This window comes from Bombyx mori, chromosome 14 (genome assembly GCF_030269925.1).
Source record: "Bombyx mori chromosome 14, ASM3026992v2".
In the NCBI taxonomy this organism is placed as follows: Eukaryota; Metazoa; Arthropoda; class Insecta; order Lepidoptera; family Bombycidae; genus Bombyx; species Bombyx mori.
In genome coordinates this window covers 3,060,041-3,076,880 of record NC_085120.1, presented here as the reverse complement: position 1 = coordinate 3,076,880, position 16,840 = coordinate 3,060,041, and positions in this window count along the sequence as shown.

Below are 16,840 nucleotides of genomic sequence, written 5' to 3'. Positions count from 1 at the left end.
ATGTATGCATTTCACAGGAGAACGTCTGTCAAGTCTATACAATGTGTTCGTGCACCAGTGTCGGAGACTTAAGGCGGGTAAAATATGCGGATTTTTATCGATAAATCATTATCCCAATTTCCTCTTGGCCCCTGCATACTGGAATGGCAGCCATTTTGTTTTTTTTTACTTCGCAGCTCAGACGCCCGCGCTGATTTAATCATTGCTGTCGATGTAGACGTCTTAGGAAGACGAAAGAGGTGTTATTTGAAAGCTAACAATGTAGACAATCAAATTTATTATACATTTTATTTAATATCTTTTTAAAAAAAATAACAAATAAGGTATTAATAAAATAAAAAAAATTCCTTAATTTGTTTTTAATTTTTGTCATGAAAACTATCCATGACAAGCTAAATTTTTTTTAATTGTTTTCTCATAATACAAGATATTTTCACACAGATTTGATAGTTGACCGTCGGTCTGCCGAGCAATATCACCCGCTCGGTGGAAGATCTTCCTTTTGTTGTATATCTCCACAATACGTTTGTGTTCATACTATATTATTATATATCAAATCGCAATCGCCCGAACATACAAACTAATAAATAAACATAAATTCTTATTTTAATTTTATATTTGTTTTAGTACAGATCTTCATTTATTTTCGATTTTATTACTAAATTATGCGCTTAATTACTACGATGCTTAAGTCGATAACCTTAACTGTAGTCCTCGAGCTGTCTACAATATTTTTAACAGAAAATTCGAATTTTGAAATCGTCATCTCATTTGGAACAAATATGTAGTTTATAAACACTATTCTTTAAATGGTCCTGACCATAATTCTCAAGAAAAAAAATCAATAATTGCCTTTGTAGGCAGACGAATATGCCAGTAGATGGTAAGTGACTAATGTCGATCATCAATGACAGCAATGTCAAGGGCACAGACAAGTCACTGCTACCTTGAATGAATTCCCGATATTTCGACGCTGTTAAATAAATAAATAAATAAATAAATATTTTACTAACAATCACGCCACGTTAACTGGTCCCGTGATAAGTTCGTAAAGAACTTGTGTTACAGGTACCAGATAACGGAAATAAATGTAAGATTTTTATTATACACATACATATATTTAATATACATCCATAACCCCGGAAAAGACATTTATATTTATCATACAAATATCTTCCCTTGGCGGGATTCGAACCCGCGACCCCCTAGTGTAGTGACCATGTCACTTACCACTACACCAGTCGGACGTTAAAGGCTGTTAAGCATTGACGGATAACTTAATGCATGTACATAACAGTGCTGTTTCAAAAAAAAGAAATAAAATGAAGCTTTTTAATTAAGCTTTTGATTGTGAGACTTTGCTCACGATTAGAGGTAGCCATTCGCACACGCTTTTAACACGCTTGCTATGTTATGTATGTTTGTTTGCATGTAACCTTTTCTTTGAACATCATTTTTATTGATTTCAAGGCATCTGAACAACTTCGTAATTTGCAAACGCTACAAAGGTCGATGACAGAACAGTAAAATTAATATTTCGCTTCAATATCATGATCAGTACCAACTGTTAGCTCAATTTGTTATTTAAGCGCGCTATTTTTAGTATTTAAACTACATAATTAAATTGAACTATTTAAAATATTTTATGGTTCAAAATTAGAAATTAGTAACTATACTGAGACCTTAGAACCCACATCTCAAGGTGGGTGGCGACATTTACATTGTCTATGGGCTCCGGTAACCACTTAACACCAGGCGGGCGATGAGCTCTATAAACTCATCTACGACTATAAAAGCGCTGCAGAGATGGCACGCTATCAGTTAGTAATCGGAACTATTATATATATATATATATATATATATATATATATATATATATATATATATATATATATATATATATATATATATATATATATATATATATATATATATATATATATATATATATATATATATATTTATATATAATAGTTAGCAACAAAACGGATACGGTCAGATGACCTTCACACAACGCCCTTTCTGAGAAGACGAGAGGCCTGTTCTGACTTCTAACACGTTCAAGGCACCGGAATTACAATCGCACGAGAATAAATTAAAAGGTTAACAATTTTTACCGGTGATTGTCCGTAATGGTCCCCCTTCTGCAACCCTAAACCCTACTTAGCGGTTATGCTCGGGTTTTTCAGATTTAGGGGTGATACCGGTTTTTCAAAACACCCATCATCACCCAGCGATGCAGCGGTGTTCGAATCCCGCAGGCGGGTACCAATTATTCTAATGAAATACGTACTTAACAAATGTTCACGATCGACTTCCACGGTGAAGGAATAACATCGTGTAGTAAAAATGAAACCCGCAAAATTATAGTTTGCGTAATTATTGGTGGTAGGACCTCTTGTGAGTTCGCACGGGTAGGTACCACCACCCCGCCTATTTCTGCCGTGAAGCAGTAATGCGTTTCGGCTTGGAATAAATTTAATGACTCATTGTTAAAACTTTTAATGCTATTTTTGATGTATTATGAAATAGACTTGTTGGCATTGCTCTTTGCACATACATAAATACATTCAATTATTATAACAATGTTTACCGGTGGTTCTCCGTAAGACACTGGAGCAGACGGGTTCTCGAGTGGAGACCACGCAGCGGAAGACGTAACGTGGGACGCCCCCTGGCTAGATGGTGCGATGACCTCCGCACGGTGGCCGGCAAGAAGTGGATGAGGAAAGCCGCAGACCGGGCTCAGTGGTGTAGATTAGAAGAAGCCTATGTCCAGCAGTGGACGACTGTAGGCTGTTGATGATGATGATGATGATTATAACAAAATCGTTGCCATGTTGCCAAGATGAGAAGAATAGGTCGTTTTAATATTAAAATTTAAATAAATACATAATAATAAATTGGAACAAATAACGCGCACGGTCATACGGCTCCAAATTAGGATTCTCTGTGTTATGGGTACTAGAGACTAATAAACAATCAAATAATAAAAATCAAACCCGCAAAATTATAATTTGCGTAAATACTGGTGGTAGGACCTCTTGTGAATCCGCGCGGGTAGGTACCACCATCCTGCTTTACGGCAGAAATAGGCAGGGCGGTGGTACCTACCCGCGCGGACTCACAACCACCAGTAATTACGCAAATTATAATTTTGCGGGCTTAATTTTTATTACACGATGTTATTCCTTCACCGTGGAAGTCAATCGTGAACATTTGTTGAGTACGTATTTCATTAGAAACGTTGGTACCCGCTTGGAATTCGAACACCGATGCATCGCTCAACACGTATGCACCGGACGTCTTATCCCTTAGGCCACGACGACTTCAAAGGTTTATAGACTAGCTGCGGGATCCGAACACCGCCATTCTCGCTCACGACTCGGTCGTGCGCGGACGTGCTTTCCGATCCGTGGCCCGCTTGCGAGCTGCGTCTCTGAACTCACAGTTGTGCTCGACAGTGTAGTGACCGTGAATACATCGTGCGTACAATTCGGTAGTGCGGACGTGCCGATCCGTTGGTCGCTTGCGATTTGCGTCTCGGAGTCCATTTTTGTGCGCTAAAGTTTTGTAACCGCGAACCCACCTTTTACCAACTGTCTTTTTCAAGACAAAACCAATCGCTACGATCAGGCTTCCTGTGGCACTCACAGGCTAGCGATTTCCTAACCCTTCCCAAAACAACAGTCTTTTTCAAGACTAGACCCCCGCTCGCGATTCTGCCTGCTGTAGCACTATACAGCCCGAGCGGGTTCCTTTCCTTTTCCCCGCCGATTGCCGTTTTCACGGCATAGGCATTCCCCCCCCCTGCTCCTTGCTGTCCTGCAGCACAGGGGGGTTACAAATCCTATCCGGGGCCTCGCCTTTCGGCGAGTTCAACAAAAGTCCCGGGGCCGCCCCCCCCGGGCAAGAAGACCGAAGCAAGCATGGAAGACAATAGTGAAAGTGTTAGTGTCAGTGACAGTGATTTTGTCGGGTTCCTCCGGGAAAGGTACCCGACAATTAGGGCCGAGTATCTTAGGTATAGGGCCTCTCGTGGCAATCCCTCCCCCCCCGCGTCCGTCGCCGCGTTTCTCAACCGTGCCTCGGAGGCCCCCCGCCGCCGCGTTAAGTTCGAGCGCACGTTCCGACGATGCGGCTCACATAGCGCCTAACGCTACCCCCACCCCCGCGCCCGCGTCGTTTACGTCATCGCGCGCTTCGTCCGTCGCGACCTCGATCATTTCGAGTCCAGGCTCCGATACCGAATCGGAGATGGATTTCGAATCCGCGTCAAGCCCTCAGCCTGGAACCTCGGATGGGTTCCAAACCGTAACGCGCGGTAAAAAGCGTTCTCGCGCCGTGGAGTCCCGGAGCTCCACGACGAAGCAAACTAAATCCGCGACCGCCTCCCGCCCGCAGGTAGTCGTGACACCGGAGTCGGACTCCGCTCGCCGCGTAACCCCGCCGCCGCGTCCCAAGCCCGCGCCCGCTCCTAAAGTAGCTGCCCCGCCCCCGCTGATACTTCAAGAGAAGACAGCGTGGAATCGCGTGTCCCAGGCCCTTCAGGCCAACAAAATTAATTACACCCATGCGCGTAACGTCGCGCATGGGATTCAGATAAAGGTCGCAACACCGGGCGACCATAGGGCCCTCTCTTCATACCTCCGAAAGGAGAACATAGGTTTTCACACCTATGCTCTTCAGGAGGACCGCGAGCTCCGCGTAGTAATACGCGGAGTCCCTAAGGAGCTAGAAATAGACTACATTAAGGAGGATCTGACCGCTCAGGCCCTCCCGATAGTTAGTGTGCACCGGATGCACAGCGGGCGGGGCAAACAGCCCTATAATATGATACTCGTGGCGCTAGAACCCACCCCGGAGGCCAAAAAGAAGATCGCATGTCTCACGACAATTTGCGGCCTATCCGGGATCTCGATCGAAGCCCCTCACAAGCGTGGCACTCCCGGGCAGTGCTACAGGTGCCAACTCTATGGCCACTCGGCGCGTAATTGCCACGCGCGCCCCCGCTGCGTGAAATGCCTCGGCGATCACGCTACGTTAGATTGCGTTAGAGATAGGGAAACCGCGACCGAACCTCCCAGCTGTGTCCTATGCCTTAAGCAAGGGCACCCCGCGAACTACCGTGGATGTCCCAGGGCTCCACGAAAACGTCCAACCCACCCGGCTCCGCGAACCGTCGGCCCAAAGACTTCGGCACCTTCAGTGCCGAAACCCGCCTTCGTGCCGGCTGCAGTTCCCACGGTCTCAGCGTGGAAAAAGCCGCTGCCGTATACGAAGGCGGGAACGGAAACCGCACCCCCGCTCGTGACACGCCCCGCGCCCCAGCCCCTGCTCGCACCTCGCCCCGCGCCCGCGTTCCGTCCCCCGCAACCCTCTGCCGTCAACGACTTCGCGCTCGTGCGCGACTTCGTCACCGCGGTCAACTTCGACCGTCTGCGATCGTTCGCAGACGCGATACGTAGGTCGGTAACCCCCGAACAGCGGCTCGCGGCCGCTTTCGATCATATGGACGTCTACGAGTCCGTGTCCCGCACGTTATAAAAATCTTTACCGGTAACCAATGGCGCAAAAAGGTAGAGAAAAACCGTTTTCCCTTACGTTAGCATTCTATAATGCTAACGGACTCGCGCGGCAACGCGATCAAATTTTTGAATTCCTCCGCGACAATCTTGTAGATATTCTATTAGTGCAGGAAACCTGTCTGAAGCCCTCGCGTCGTGACCCGAAAGTCGCGAATTACGTCATGGTTAGGAATGACAGACTCACCGCCTCCAAAGGCGGGACTGCCATTTACTATAGGCGGGCCCTGCACGTTGTCCCTCTCGATACTCCCTCGCTCTCACATATCGAGGCGTCAGTGTGCCGTATCTCGCTGACGGGACACCAGCCGATCGTCATCGCATCCGTTTATCTCCCCCCGGACAAGCCCCTCCTGAGCAGTGACATCGAGTCACTGTTCGGCATGGGAGACTCTGTCATCCTGGCAGGCGATTTAAATTGCCACCACACTAGGTGGAACTGCCATCGTACAAACGTTAACGGTAGGCGTCTCGACGCGTTTATAGACGACCTCACCTTTGAAATAGTCGGCCCCCCAACTCCAACATGTTATCCGTATAACATCGCGCTCCGTCCGAGCACTATAGACCTGGCATTGCTTAGGAACGTAACTCTGCGCTTGCGTTCCATCGAAGCAATGTCAGAGCTCGACTCAGACCACCGACCTGTCGTTATGCAGCTCGGTCGCCCTCACAACCCAGTCACTGTTACGAGGACCATGGTGGATTGGAATAAGCTGGGCACGTGCCTAGCCGACGCCGCTCCGCCAATCCTCCCTTACGGCCCGGATTCGAATCCATCCCCCGAGGACACCGTCGAATCCATAAACATCATTACCGATCACATCTCTTCCGCGATCATTAGATCTTCTAAAGAAGTCGATGTGGAGGACAGCTTCCACCGCATCAGACTGTCCCCCGATCTTAGGAATCTCTTAAGAGTTAGGAACGCGGCAATCCGGGCCTACGATCGTCTTCCCACGCATTCAAACCGGATTCAGATGCGTCGTCTACAACGCGAAGTCCACTCCCGCTTAAGCGACGCGCGTAACGATAATTGGCATAGTTATTTAGAACAACTCGCGCCCTCCCACCAAGCATACTGGCGACTAGCTAGGACTCTCAAATCCGAAACTACCGCTACTATGCCTCCCCTCTTACGCCCTTCAGGCCAACCACCGGCATTCGATGACGATGACAAGGCTGAGCTGCTGGCCGATGCACTGCAAGAGCAGTGCACCACCAGCACTCAACACGCGGACCCCGAACACACCGAGTTAGTCGACAGGGAGGTCGAGCGCAGAGCTTCCCTGCCGCCCTCGGACGCGTTACCCCCCATTACCACGGACGAAGTTAGAGACGCGATCCACAACCTCCAACCTAGGAAGGCACCAGGCTCCGACGGCATCCACAACCGCGCGCTAAAATTTTTGCCAGTCCAACTGATAGCAATGTTGGCTACAATTTTAAATGCCGCTATGACGCACTGCATCTTTCCCGCGGTGTGGAAAGAAGCGAACGTTATCGGTATACATAAGCCGGGCAAACCGACAAACGAAACTTCTAGTTACCGTCCGATTAGTCTCCTCTCGACGATAGGAAAAATTTACGAACGGCTCCTTAGGAAACGCCTCTGGGATTTTGTTACCGCGAACAAAATTCTCATAGACGAACAGTTCGGTTTCCGCTCTAAACACTCGTGCGTACAACAAGTGCACCGCCTCACGGAGCACATTCTGATAGGACTAAATAGGCGTAAACAAATCCCGACCGGCGCCCTCTTCTTCGACATCGCGAAGGCGTTCGACAAAGTCTGGCACAACGGTTTAATTTACAAACTGTACAACATGGGAGTGCCAGACAGACTCGTGCTCATCATACGAGACTTCTTGTCGAACCGTTCGTTTCGATATCGAGTAGAGGGAACTCGTTCTCGTCCCCGTCAACTGACTGCCGGAGTCCCGCAAGGCTCCGCGCTCTCCCCGTTATTATTTAGTTTGTATATCAATGATATACCCCGGTCTCCGGAGACCCATCTAGCGCTCTTCGCCGATGACACGGCTATCTACTACTCGTGTAGGAAGATGTCGTTGCTTCTTCGGCGACTCCAGATCGCAGTAGCCACCATGGGACAGTGGTTCCGGAAGTGGCGAATAGACATCAACCCCACGAAAAGCGCAGCGGTGCTCTTCAAAAGGGGTCGCCCTCCGAACATCACTTCGAGCATCCCACTCCGTAGTAGGCGCGCAAACACCTCCGCCGTTAGTCCCATCACTCTCTTTGGCCAGCCCATACCGTGGGTCTCGAAGGTCAAATATCTAGGCGTCACCCTCGACAGAGGGATGACATTCCGTCCCCATATAAAAACGGTACGCGACCGCGCCGCGTTTATTCTAGGACGACTCTATCCAATGCTTTGTAGTCGAAGCAAACTGTCCCTCCGCAATAAGGTAACTCTCTACAAAACTTGTATACGCCCCGTCATGACGTATGCAAGCGTAGTGTTCGCTCACTCAGCCCGCACCCACTTGAAATCCCTTCAGGTTATTCAATCACGATTCTGCAGGATAGCCGTCGGAGCACCATGGTTCCTTAGGAATGTGGATCTCCACGATGACCTGGAGCTCGACTCTCTTAGTAAGTATCTACAGTCGGCATCACTGCGCCATTTTGAGAAGGCGGCACGACATGAGAACCCTCTCATCGTAGCCGCTGGAAATTACATACCCGACCCAGTAGACCGAATGGTAAACCGTCGACGTCGCCCAAAGCACGTCATTACGGATCCTCCTGATCCATTAACGGTGCTTTTAGGCACCACAAGCACCGGTCACCGTCCTCGTCGAACCCGTCGCTTGCGACGAAGGGCTCGACGAGCGAACTAACCCATAGACACAGCCCACTGAGTTTCTCGCCGGATCTTCTCAGTGGGTCGCGTTTCCGATCCGGTGGTAGATTCTGCGAAGCACTGCTCTTGCTAGGGTCAGTGTTAGCAACTCTCCGGTTGAGCCCCGCGAGCTCACCTACTAACGTTAGGGCGAAGCTGAAATAGCCTCTCAAGGCTATCAGCATAGGTAGGAAAAAAAAAAAAAAAAAAAAACGAACACCGGCGCGGCATAATCAATTCACTGCATGCATGCGCCAAAATTCATTTCTTCATATAAAGCTATTCAAGAACAAAAAAAGTTCACCTTGCGTTTTTGTCATTACTGACAAAGTCAATGACTGTATTTTTTTAAATACTCAGTGTTCAAGATCCGAGTGTATTTGCTTTTGCATAATGAGTCTTTCCGGTACACATAGGTTAGCAGAATTTTGAAATTTCTGCGTGAAAGTCGAAGTCGTCGTCGTGGCCTAAAAGATAAGATGTTCGGTGCATTTGTATCTTTTTTTTTAATGCCCTTGTAGGCAGACGAGCATACGGCCCAGCTGATGGTGAGTGGTTACCGTCGCCCATGGACTTCAGCAATGCCAAGGGCAGAGCCAAGCCGCTGCCTACCGCTTAATACTCTCCACAAGCCTCGTTGGAAGAAGGACATGTCATAGCGCTCGGGAAACACCGTGGAGGGGGGCTCATTCCATAGCCGGATGGTACGTGGCAAAAAATACCTCCGGAAACGCACTGTCGATGAACGCAGCGGTTCTAAATAATATGGATGAACTCTGCTCCGATGGCGGGAGGTGCGATGATAAAAAGGAGATGAGGGGATCAGTACAAATAAAAAAAAAATATTGCATTTTTGGGATCCAGTAACCACTTAACACCAGGTGAGCTGTGAGCTCGTCCACCCATGTATGTAATAAATAAAAAGAAAACAAGTACCTAGTGGAAAGGTCAATACCATATTATATCATTTGTACTCTCTGTCATAATGCGGGACGTTTGAACGGAACATATTATGAAAATAATAAAGCTTAAAATTAACAAAAACAAATTTGTACGCGACTGTACTTCTTAATCATAGTTTCGCAATAATTCACACAAATCATCAAGTCATACGAAAACTTCCTGGTGCGAAGTAAATGTTTTTTTTTTTAAACAAAATCGTGATCTTAACTATTTTTAACTATAAAATATTATAGAAGATATTATTTATCGTATAGCGTTTAGAAGAACCATTTACAATGCATATGGGATTAAATTACATTTCATACATATTCTTCTTCCTATTCGTACACTCTTGACAGAGTGGTCATGCATCAGTCGGATCCTGCGATACCGATGCTCTCGCGATGCGACGCCATGTGGCACGATGTTTCGCAGAGTGAGAGCAAGCATTTATGTTGGAGTGAGTCACAGATTTTATGAGGTCGGTCCATCGTGTTGGAGATCGTCCGCGAGATCTTTTGCCCTCGACTTTCCCTTGCACCACCAACCGCTCAATGGAGTCCTCATTACGAGTGATGTGCCCGAACAACTTGAAGATTCGTAATTGGACTGTTGACGATAGTCTCTCCTTGATGTTTTTCATACATATATCTAACATTAAAAAAAAAACAATTTTTAAAAATGTTTCTTGTGCAATAAAACAAACGATCGTTTCCGTGTGTATTGAGTCATCTGCGAATGATATGTTTTTAAATTATTTCTCAAGATACGTTCTTTATTTTTGTGAAGCTATAGTTAGTTCCATTGAATTTTCAAAGAGATTAAAAAATCGTTCCATTTTTATTCTATTTTTTTTATGTCGTAAGATGGGTGGTGGAGCTCAGAGCCCACCTGGTGTTAAATGGTTACTGGAGCCCATAGACATCTGCAACGTAAACGCGCCCCCGACCTTGAGATATACGTTCTAAGATCTCAGTATAGTTACAACGGCAGCCCCACCCTTCAAACCGAAACGCATTACTGCTTTACGGCAGAAATAGACAGGTCGGTGGTACCTACCCGCGTGGACTCACAAGAGGGCCTACCACGAGTCCATACCGCCCTGTTTCAAAAAATTTGTGAAGGTATAAAGTAAAAGTTCATCGTCCAGCGTTCATAGACACTGGTAATGCTCGACACTACCTTGCCACCGCTGTAAAGCTTCTAATTCGATAGGTGGATGAGTTTACCACCCACCCGGTATTAAGTGGTCATCGAAGCCTATAGACGTAAATGCCGCCACTCACCTTGAGATGTGCTCTAAATCTCCGTTTTAGAGTACAAGGGCTGCCCTACCGTTCGAATTGACACGCATAACTGTTTCACTGTGAAAATAGGCAGGATAGTGGTACCTACCCGTGCAGACTCACAAGACGCAAGTTATCATTTTTGCAAGTTTTATTTTTATTAAGTACACGATGTTATTCCTTCACCATGGAAGTCGTTCAAGTAACTATTATTATATATTACATAACAAAAATATCGATCATTCTCAGCAGGATTCGAACGCCGGGACTTTCGCATCGTTCGATAGGGATCCACCGGGCGTCTTATCCTTTAGGTCACGGCGAGTTATCTTAGCGCATATTATTTCTCGAAATGGCCGTAGTCGTGTACAAGCAATTTATTCAGAATTTGTATACTACATATTGTTACGCCGGTAAAAGTAACACCACCTGTCGCCGAATAGTCGAACGAATGTTGAAGGATCTAGTAACACCAAGAACGCTCGAGAAGTCCAACGCCATCTATTGGCAGATAGCGGAAACACAATAAATTCTAGGGGTGTGGTATCGGCTATAAAAGCGTTGCAGAGATGGGACGGAGTCAGTCAGTAATTGGAACTACTCGAAGCGAAACAGCAAACGGTTCACCTGAAGCGAAGCGGAAGAAGGGAATTGAGAGTTTTAAAGTGTTTGTTGAGTGTTTTAAGTGTTCTAAATGCTAATACAGTGTTAACTTGTAATTCGGTGGAATTTTTTATTTATCCCGAACCCCGGCGCGTAACAATATTTATTATCGTCTTTTCGCACTAATAGTGTACAATTTCCAAAAAATTCGAAATTGAGTTAATGTGCGGAATCATTTGGTGTCACCAGTATTTTTCTAATAAATACTGTCAAAAGAGCGTAGTTTAATTTTAAATATTTTTTTTGGATTACTTGCCTATATTTTGACTACTATTAACAACATTAATACATAATTGTACTTTACTTTAAAAAACAGATAATATAACTAGTAAAACATAAAAAAAATAACGCAAAAATGATTACTATTAAAAAGATCACATGTTAAACCTTTAAAACACTCTCCCGTAAAATTAATAAGTTTTGAGATTAAACAGCTTTAATGCGAGAAGACGATATTATAAAATGAAAGAGTCAATGTGTATTAAAAATACATCAAATATTCGTGGTATATTCGTCGAATGACATAAATCATTTCCTGACCATTGTTACTCGTCCGTATTAAAAGAGTCCACAATTTAGTTTTAATCATAATAAATTATATCTGTAACGTCTTTTTATTAAATTCATTTATGTCTGTATACCTAAAGACCGTCTGAGCGGGTGTCATCCTCGCAAATCGATTTCACAATCAGTACGTTCTTGCTGGCATTGTTTAGAAATAACGCTTTAGCACCGCGGTGGTAATTGAAAACGCGGATCGGCTGATCGTATCGGGGCTATTACTCAATGTCGCTATCGTAGTATCGACCGGGCGATTTCATTGTTTTCGGCAATAATTCTCTTTGTTCGTAACTGTGAATTTTTATGGTGTTCGCTTATCGCGCCAATCGTTGTTCGAGGTGCTTTAGTATGAAACACTGAATGTGCCACAACGTCCGTACGTGAATATTAGCCGCAGAAGTAAGGTAAATCGATTCTTTTCACGGGTTTCATGGGTCACGCATTGCGCTATGACACACAAGGCTACTTTTTTTTGGATCAGGGGCCCAACCCCCTACGTGATCCCCGCGCCTAGGGGACGGATATGTGGGACTAGACGGTCTGCAGTTGATGGGAGCGGATCGCGAGCCCAAGAGTTAGAATTTAGGGCTTAACCCACTAAACGACTCCCCTGCACTCTCGCCCAAGCATCCGATCCCGAAAGCGTCCTCAAGCGTCCGAATAAAAGAGTTCTAAGGTTTCAGTTTTTACAATACAACTACTGCCCTACCCTTGAAACTGAAACGCATTACTGCTTCACGGCAGAATTAAGCAGGTTAGTGGTACGTACCCGTTTGCCATCCGGCTTTAGAATAAGCTCCCCTCCACAATGTTTCCCGAGCGCTATGACATGTCCTTCTTCAAACAAGGCTTGTGGAGAGTACTTAACGGTAGGCAGCTTTTTAGCTTTGCACCTGGCATTGCTAAAGTCCATGGGCGACGGTAACCACTCACCATCACGTGGGCCTTATGCTCGTATGCCTGCTAGGACAATTAAAAAGGACTTCCAAGACGTGCCACCATCAGTAATTACCCAAATTATAGTTTTTAAAATTCAATTTTTATTATACGATGTCTTCACTTGATTCCTTGACACCATGGAAGTCAACAGTGAACATTTGTTAAGTACGTATTTCATTAGATAATTTAGCATAGTGGGATTCGAACACCGGCATTGCTCGATACGAATGCATCTCGGGAGTCTTATGTTCACTTCGCTTAAATGTTTGCTTTTAGAGTATCAAGGCTACAACATTTTTAGCACGAACATTTAAAAATTTTACAAATGCACTAGACAATAAAGCCAGTACTAATCGTTTTACAACCGAAATAAACTGCGATAAAAATATATTTATTTATTTCAACAAACAATAAAAATCAAAGTCGAAAGAATAATACGAAACATTAGACCGATATAATTAATATTTAGATTTAAATTTTTGCACATTCAAAACCAATATCAGTTACATTAATAGCGCGAAGGATTTTAATTATTAAAATTCGCTTCTACTAAACGATATTTCGCAATAAAGTGGAATGATTGTGCGCTCAATATTTCGGTTCATTGTACGCGATGGTCAGTTTTGACCTTTACCTAATCGTCGGCAGCCTAAGGGGCTACTCCAACTTCGCGCCAATCGGTGGGTGAGCTCACGGACTCAACCTGAGAGAATTGCTAACAGGGTTTGAGCTCACGGGGCTCAAGCCGGATGTGTTGCTAACACTGGCCCTAGCGAGAGCAGTGCTTCGCTGAATCTAACCACTGGTCACCGTCCTCGTCGAAGCCGTCACTTGCGACGAAGGGCTCGTCGAGTGAATTAACCCATAGACACAACCCACTGTGCTTCTCGCCGGATCTTCTCAGCGGGTCGCGTTTCCATCCGGTGGTAGATTCTGCGAAGCACTGCTCTTGCTAGGGCTAGTGTTAGCAGCACACCCGATTTTAGCTCCATGAGCTCACCTACACGTCAAAGAGAAGCCTTTCAAGGCTATCAGCATAGGTAGGGGGGAAAAAAAGCTGAATCTACTGCAGGATCGGAATTTCGGATCACTGAGAAGATCCGGCGAGAAACACAGTGGGTTGTGTCTATGGACTAGTTCGCACGTCAAATTCTGCTTCGGAGTCGACGAGCTCGAGGAGGACAGTGACTGGTGCTTGAAGAGCCTAAACGCACCGAGCATGGATCCGGGTGATCCAACAGAACACACAAAACACAAGCGACTTTGCTTTGCCATGTCGCCTGGGATATGTAGTTAGGGGCCACGATAAAGGGGTTATCGTGCGGCGCCGCTTTTTCAAAGTAGCGTTCTGATGCTTCCTTAAGAAACTTACGTATCGGTTCTAGATTTAGGTCGTCGTGAAAATCTCACATACCACGGTGCTCCGACGGCTATCCTGCAGAAACGGTATTGATGGCTTGGAGAGAGTTAACGTGTGGACTGGCCGCGTGAGCGAACACTACCCTTACATAGGTCAACACCGAAGTATTGTGTCCGAATCCGGAATAAATTGTTATTTTAAAGCAAACGAAGTAAACAATTAGCTAGTTATTCTACAAAACAATCATATGCTACCATATTGTCATCAGAAGCACCAGCGATTAGTATATTGAATTTAATACATGCTTGCGGGTCGATAGTCCATCTGTTAGTGAGTGAGCCTCTTTAGAAGGACACATTCTAGCGCTTTACTCAATACTCGAATGGTATGTGGCAAAAATGATCTTTGGGAGAGCACTGTGGATGAACGCAGTGGCCCTAGGTAGGATCAACGAACTGTGTTTTTTTCCCTACCTATTCGGTGATAGCCTAAGAGGCTTTTCCAGCTAACGAGATTTTTTTAATTGTCGTATAGGCAGACGAGCATACAGCCCACCTGATTAGTGAATGGTTACCGTCGCCCATAGACTTCAGCAATGCCAGGGGCAGAGTCAAGCCGCTGCCTACCGAGATAATCTGGATAATCCGTAGCTGGACGGGATAATCTCGGAACAATGTAACGGCTACAAATATATAGGCAAAAATTGTCTTAAAAATGTCGTTAGCGGGATTCAGTAGATTTTTGTAAAACCTTCGAGAGCTACCGCTGAGCTAATGCTAAAAAACAATGTCTTTTAGCATTTATTTTATTAGCTTAAATAGAAAGTTGAGCAAGTCAAAGCCAAAGATAAGTTACGTAGTGTAATTAGAAAAAAAAACGAATATGGCATAAGCGACTAGTATTCAATCCCCATCACCTAAATCTAAACTAACAATACTAACCAAATTACTAAACTAAAACTATTATATTTCGACTTCAAATAGAACAATTAGAAAAGAAGTAGGCAAGTTCAGTACTACATAGATGCATATTCGAATTTCACAATACATAATTTACACAGATGTGAATACGGAATATACAAAGCGGGTATTTGCTAAGTTTAAATATCAATCCAGTTATCGGCCGAGTCGAAGGCGGTTCATGTTGCTTATGATATAATTGACTTGTAATTTTGACGATTCGACCCAGAGGTTAAGCGGTGAAGCATAAATTGTTTTGTGCGAAGGGTTCTGGAGTTCTCATTTCGTTTGAACAACGTGAATGCGACAAATTCCAGGTTTTAAGTGGTTATCGATGCTCATAGACATATACAACGCAAATGCCGCCATGTTGAGATATGAGTTCTACTCAGTATAGCAACAACAGCTGCCCCACCCTTCAAACCGAAACGCATTGTTGCTTCACGGCAGAAATAGGCAGGGTGGTGGTACCTACCCGTGCCGACTCACAAGATGTCCTACCACCCAGTAAAGGTCTTCAGTTCCTCTACTCTATTGTTTGAGATGTTAATCAAGTATGATGGCCACTCACGATTAGATGAGCTTGTATCCTTGCTACCAGTGAAGGAATCGAAAAATGTCATATTTTATTCATTTTCCTCTACATTCATAACAAAGTCAAAATGATATTTTTATGAAAATACATAAAAATCTATTTCTACTTTTACTACTACTAATGTATTGAGAGAAACTATATAACTATATAACTCACATTAAAATTTAAAATACAAATAAAAAAAGAGACAATTTTAAAAAGTCATTGAAATTACTGACCCTTATCAACAACAGGGGTTTTTCTTAATTTGTTCGCGGTCCCCTAATAATATTTCATAATAAACAGTGTTAAGATATTCTTCACGTCAATAACTGTGTGTTGCATGAACCGGCGTTGATTCACGGCTTTATCTCCCTGACTTAGACCAAATTTCTTAAGAGAGATACACCACAGTCTTATGAAATTGTAGGCTTTGATAGTACGCTTGAGAATTTCGAATTTAATATTATCATTTATTTATTTATTTATTTTTATTTTATGTCTCCTCCAAGATTCGTGTCTATCTAAAAACCTGGAAGCGACACCCGATTTTGCTTTTCCAATTTTTTAACCGGGTGGTTTTTTTAGACCAGTGACATTTTATGACCATCTTTTATTGGCTTTATAAGTGTATATTGTGTTTAATATACCTTATCTCTGAACGTCATTCTTACATATCGACTTGTAGGCGTTCGATAAACTTGAAGAACACGAATTAATTTATCCAAGTCTGCTTTTTTTGTTGTTTTTACAATATATTATTTTCATTGTGCTTTCATTTTCTTTATTAGGCCTTGATAACAATTAAGTACTTAATTGATTGTACGGGAACAAAAAAAGAGTGACAACAACGACTTTTCAGTATTTAATTTCGTTGAATTCTTATATCGAACCGTATAGGACATAAAATCGTACGACACAGAAGCCCAAACAATTACAAAGCTTACATAATTTAAAGTACTTCGCAATGTGGCCTGAGTAATTCTTTGTGGAGATTCTATTATATCTATTTTGTAGTCACTAGAGCAGAGGTCATCGTGACTAGTTGGAAACACTGCGCTCATTAGTTTTCAGAGATCTTACATGGCATGTACCAACCGACTCT